Source organism: Urocitellus parryii, chromosome X, assembly GCF_045843805.1.
Source record: "Urocitellus parryii isolate mUroPar1 chromosome X, mUroPar1.hap1, whole genome shotgun sequence".
Taxonomy (NCBI): domain Eukaryota; kingdom Metazoa; phylum Chordata; class Mammalia; order Rodentia; family Sciuridae; genus Urocitellus; species Urocitellus parryii.
This window is the reverse complement of record NC_135547.1, coordinates 69,985,696-69,991,779: the sequence shown is the minus strand read 5'-3', so window position 1 is coordinate 69,991,779 and position 6,084 is coordinate 69,985,696. Positions and strand designations below refer to the sequence as shown.

Below are 6,084 nucleotides of genomic sequence, written 5' to 3'. Positions count from 1 at the left end.
CCATTTGCTAAAGTGCATCAGCTGACCACATCTGCTCTGGCCCTGCTATTCCGAGCTATCTGAGAAAGTGGTGATCACTCGTGCTTATTTATTCACTCTTTTCTCTATGCTACTATAGTTAGAGAGGATGATAGATTTTTTTTAAAAAAAAATCAAATACTTTGTACAGTGAACTACAGAAAAACAATCCTAAATATACTACCTTTGAAAATTCTGAGTTAAGATAACCTCATTATTTTTAAATACTGAAAATGTAAAGGGTCCATACAAATTGAGTTGTATTAAGTATATACTTTCTACTTTAATATTCACTTGCTGTGCTCTTAAAATCTCTATAAGAGAAGCAGGTATTTTCCCCATGTCTTTTGGCAATAAATTTAAAAGTAAAAGCTGCAGGGCTGTAAAATTTCATGAAATTTGTGGGTTTTTTAAAGCTAAATTACTCAATATCTTGTATTATTATTGCACTCATATATTGCCCGGAACATATCTACAGCAACTCAGCAACAGTGATTGCAACAAAAGTAAGGTAAACAGGTTCACAAAGCATTTGATTTCCTTATTAGATAAGAAAGTTTTCATAAAGGAAATGCAAACAACTGCAATTCAAATCAGATTATATATGCTTAACAATTACTTATATAAAATTAAATCTAACCCTCACCTCTACAAATCTGTAGGGAATCAGAAAAGGACTTATATTACACAAAGTCTTGACTATTGCTGCATTACTCTTTGAAGTCACTGAGTTAAAACAGCATTTTCCCAAGATTTAAAGAAAAATAGATTTTATAAAAGAGTTTCTTTTTCATCACTGAATACATCATCTTTGTTACTAAGAGAAACAAGTTATATTTTTTTCCACTATGATTCACTCTGATGAAACAAATAATTCTCTTTCTTTTAACTCCTAATAAACACTACATTTTAGAGACTAAAGGAATCATCAGTAGGCATTCTTTTTGATATAAGTTATTTGTCTCTAAAATATGTCAAGTAAGCTTTCAAAGACTCAGGGAGGGGCAGCTTCATGATTTTTTCACTCAGTAAATTCTGTGGTGGCTCCTCTGGCTTCATTATGATCTTTCTCATCCTCTTCTTTGTTATCTTCTTCCATTTTTTCATCCTCCTCACTGTCTAAAGGCTGAGGAATGAGCTGATTACCCACAAACACATAAGTGTTGATTCTCTGTTTAACTCTCTTTCTTTTCCTCTTAGGTGGAGCCCTTTGAGGAATCCCCTTGGCCTGCATCTCATCATTTATGAAGTTTGTAAGTGTGCGCTGACGAGCCAAGTCCTGTAGATTCCTGACAGCACAAGGAGGGAGTCCCACAGAACCTGGTTTGCCATTATCATTCTTACTTGGTTGTACAAGTGGAGCAAATGAAACAGCAAGAATATTTTTACTTTCCCAAGTATTTTGTCCAGTTCGCATAATCTGTGTTAACTGATCCTCTATAGGCATAACTAGTATGCCTCCAACTTTTAGTAATATTTTCATGTAATTTTCATGGTCTTTCTGAACTCCAGCTCCACAATAAATTCGATCATACTGATGACTGTCAGATGCTATCTGGAGGCAATTACCAACCACAAATGCAGGTTCACAGAACTCCAATTTATCAAAGCTATCACTAGTTTTGATGAAGCTCTCCAGTTTTTCCTTAGCATATTCCACCACATCTGAATGAAGCTCAATCCCATGATTTATTCCAAAAGGACCTAAAATTAAGCCCACCATTGTACTTAAATATCCGGTTCCACTTCCCAGGTTAAGAAAAGATAATCCTGGTTGAAGTTTCAATGCTTCCATAACTTCAGAATAAATGCAAGGTGCTGACAAGTGTATGTTTCCATGCTTCCAGGCTAAGTCTTTGTAAGCATTGTCTCTGTAGTAATAAATAGTAATCTCCAGGATCAATTGCTCTGAAGGCTTGCTCCACTCTTTCAGTACGGATATACTGAGCTTCTTTAAGGTTATCAATTAAGTCATCATTATCTTCCCCAGCACTCACAGCTCCTCCCATGATAATATTCAAATCAAATCATAAATTTAAAAATGTAATAAGATCAGTAGAAATGGTTTACAATAATGTAATGTGGTTTGTTTTCTTTTTAATACTGCACTTGATTTCCCAAAATAAACTGATCCTGTGGCGCTGCGGTCGATCTGGCCAGCCACAGCGGCGCGGGAGCCAGGGACTAGGACTCTGCAAGCTCCGCCACCACTACCACAACACCACAACAACACCGCCGCCACCGCAGCCGGCGGGGGGGGGGGGGGGCGGGGGCAGCCGGACTGTCCTGGCCTCCAGTACCGCCAGAGAGTTGGGCATGCGCGGAAAGCCCTAGGAGAGAGTATTTGTGGTTTTTGTATGTAGGTATGCATTTGTGTGCTAGCTGTGTTTGGAGGAGGAAAATAAACTCAGAAGACACATTTAATTTTGCCTTTGTATTTTGTTTCTTTTGTCTCCCCCAAATGTGGAAGGAATTACTAGAGCATCTGCAGCCATCTCATGCCCCCACCATAAAAGAAAAACAGAAACAAAAAACCAAAAACAGAGATCTAAGTTAGCTGGCATCCTAAGTAAGCTGCTTATCTTGGAGCTCCTTGTTATGATGAAAGAAGAAAAGTGTTACCAGGTGGCACTGTTGCTAAACAAAAGAAGCTAGACTATATCGTTTGCTGTTTCATAGATACTCAGATTCAATTTGATAGGAAAAGAGGTCTAATCAAAGCCAGCTTTGAGGGAAGATAGAAGAAACTTTTTTTTCAAACATTCCATCTTGGAATCTCTAAGCCTGAGAAGTCTTTTAAAAGAGAAGAGGTAGCAAAGTGAGACAAAAGGCAGGAAATACATATATGCAGATTTAGTTTGCCTAGGAAGGATAGGCCCACCCAGCAGAAAATCTCCATTATCAGCTTGCTTGGCATCTCCCAGGTTGGGGGGCAGCCCTTCAGCCTTCAGGTTCAGCATGAGGTAGTTCAGAGACACCCCAACTGCAGTCTGTTCAACAAGACTCTCTCTTATTTAAAGCCATTGTTATTTGAATTTTCTCTTATACAGAGCTAAATACAATTCCAAAATGATATTCCATTTTATCCTAATATCCCAAGGTTATTTTTAATGGTCACTCTCTTAAAATATGTAATGTTAGTTGGGAGTGAAGCTCAGTGGAAGAATGCATTCCTGCCAAAAGAAAAACTAAAGCTTTCACATTGTTCAACATTTGAAAGTTAGAAAAGGTTTCATGAGAAAGGAATAAGATTATGGGGCTAGGGATATAGCTCAGTTGGTAGAGTGCTTGCCTTGTATGCACAAAGCCCTGGGTTCAATCCCCAGCACCAAAAAAAAAAAAAAGATTATGTAATGGAAGTTCTCTTCGTGCAACACTGTGAGTGAGAAAAGCCAGAGGGCAACAAAGGAGAAGCTGTATTCACAGGAGAGAAAAAGAGGAAGAACTCTGGAATTAATAAAATGATGGGAAATCTAAAAGAGCACAGAGAAGGAGAAAGGTAACCTAGAGAAAACTATAAAGCAATTTTCAACCTTAGCTGGTAGCTGGTCCCACTCTCTGAAAAATAGCAAGACCAAGCATGAGTGTTTGTTTGTTTTGATTTGTTTTATTTTGTTGTGGTGGCAGTCAGGTCTGAAAACACCAAAACCTAGGCTGGTAAATTGCTGGGTTGCTGTAATACCACCTCTAGCGCAAAACTCAGTGATTTGATAGCTTCCCCCACTTTCAGAGACATTGTTAGGATACCCCCTGATTTGGACATTTGCCCCATCCTGGGTATACAGGATATACAGACTGAGGGCCTCTGGAGGAGTGTGTACCCTCCTGGTCTCTATAAACTACTTAACTTTAAACAACAAGAAGGGCTTGTAAACCAAGTTTGATGGCATTTGGTGGCACATGCCTGTAATCCCAGTGATTTGGGAGATTTAGGCAGGAGGATTGTGAGTTTAAAGCCAGTCTCAGCAATTTAAAGAAACCCTAAGCAACTAGACCCTGTCTCAAAATAAGAAAACGGTCTGGGGAAAAAAATGTAGTGTTTGTGGTGGCTCCAACTTTCACCACACCCCTGGGTACATCTCCAAAAAGCCTCAGGTGTGAATATAGCCCCATCAATATTGCCACTAACCAATTCAGAGAGAAATGTGGGGCAGAGTACAGCCTGCATACCACCCCCAATGCGTTCTGTGGGAGCTAAGAGGAAAAACAACTGTTTTTTTGCTATCATCAACTACCAACCCCCCATAGCTGACATATTCCAACATGAGAAGACCCAGAAAGAAACATGTAATCCAAGCGCCTCAGTTAGAAGAAATTTGTGACTGTTTTTTTTTAATTTTGTTATTTTTTTCTTATTTTGAGCCTGCTTTACTTTTTTCATTCTTTAAAATATTTTTCTCTTTTCCTCTTTCTCATTATTCAATTTAAAAAAAATATTTTTCTCCTTTCTTTTTTTCCCTTTTTGCTTTCCTCCTCTTATACTTTTTATAAATTTTACTTTTATAACTTTTTACATATTATTTTGCCATTTTCTACTGTCATTGTTGATATTGTGGTAATTTTAATTGGTTATTTTTTTTATGTTGTTGTTGTTGTTGTTGTTGTTATTCCTGTTTGATTTCTTTATTCTGAGAAGGGTAGGGATTGAGTCCAATACCTTTAACACGTTGGGTGGGTGCTTTGCCACCGAATTATACCCTTTAGCCCAGTTGAGAGGAACTGCTGTTTATTCCATCCATAACCTAGTCCTTAGTACACACTTCAATTTAAAGAATAGGGGAAACAAAAGCCCCCAGTTTATGATCAGGGACTAGGGCTACAGAAGGCCTGAAGTCCCACTCCTGGACAACACCCCACCTTAGCGATAACAGTGAAAAATAGTTCAACTCTTGTGGACACTAAAGCCAGAATTAGACAGGCAGACAGTATAGGTAGGTAAATCTAGTCAGGTCAGATCTAGGAGGCCAATTTTGAGTTAGTCCAGGAAGTTGGGGACTGTCCCTGAGAGAGTGACAGGTTAATTCCTTCAGAGCCCTTCCTTCACCATTATTAAGAACAGGTCCCAGCTGTAATCTGTTGCTAAGGTAATTTATCCCAGGAATTGCCCCTCTCTTCGGGGGAGCTATAAGGTTGTTAATTAATGTGTCCTTGGCTGCTCCATCCTGCCCTTCCCCCTTCAGCCCACCTGTTCCCCATCTTTTGGCCATCCCGCTGAGCATTTCCTAGGCCTAGCCAAATGCCTAGTCTTGTAAGCAGGAAGGAGTATGATAATGGGAAGAGGGCAGGAGAACAAAAGAAGCCTAGGATGTGTGAAAAAGGGAAGAACACCTGCTTCTTGGATACCAACTATCCCTCTTCTCCCTCTGCAGAGAAGTCTTTTAAAATAAACCCTGCTTTAAATGCTTGCCTCTGCGTGTTTCTCTAATGTTCAAAATTCAATATGTGAGGGAGCAGAACTCATAACCAGTAGTATCAACACCACATCAACTAGTAACTTCAGTATAGGTTACTTCCATACCTTTTCAGATTGCACATTGCTGCCAAGACTGGAGAAGTAACCACAGAAGAGTATACCACATATGCTCCACTATCTACAACACACTTGCCTGAACTGACAAAGGTACTCCACGCCTGTAACACCAACAGAAAAAGTGGGTCCCTTAGGCCAAGACTCACTAATCTCAGCTAAAGAAGTCACAAGGAAACTACACTATGAATTCCACTTGGAATCAATCACAACCCTACACAACAAACTGATATCCCAAGGGTACGTTAGGAAAGATGCTCTCTAGACCCTCACATAAAAATGGAAGAGATATTCATCTCAACTAATGCAGAAATCTCAGCATAGAAACACAAGAAATATGAACAAAGGCATGTAACTTCTCCAAAGGTTTATAGCTCTCTAGTAACCCAATCCAAAGATATTAGAGTAGATGACATGCTGTACAAAGAATTCAAAATATTGATTTTTTAAAAAAATAATGAATTATGTCAGTGAGGATACAAATAAACAATGGAATGAATTAGGAGAGATGATGGAGAATATAAAAGAGCAATTTGATA

At 38.9% G+C, this 6,084-nt stretch overlaps 1 pseudogene; it reads right to left on the bottom strand.

Moving 5' to 3' along the window:
* Window positions 1-1,039: 1,039 nt before the first annotated feature.
* Window positions 1,040-2,075, bottom strand: LOC144250805 (protein-L-isoaspartate O-methyltransferase domain-containing protein 1 pseudogene; annotated as a pseudogene).
* Between the last annotated feature and the right edge of the window lie 4,009 nt (window positions 2,076-6,084).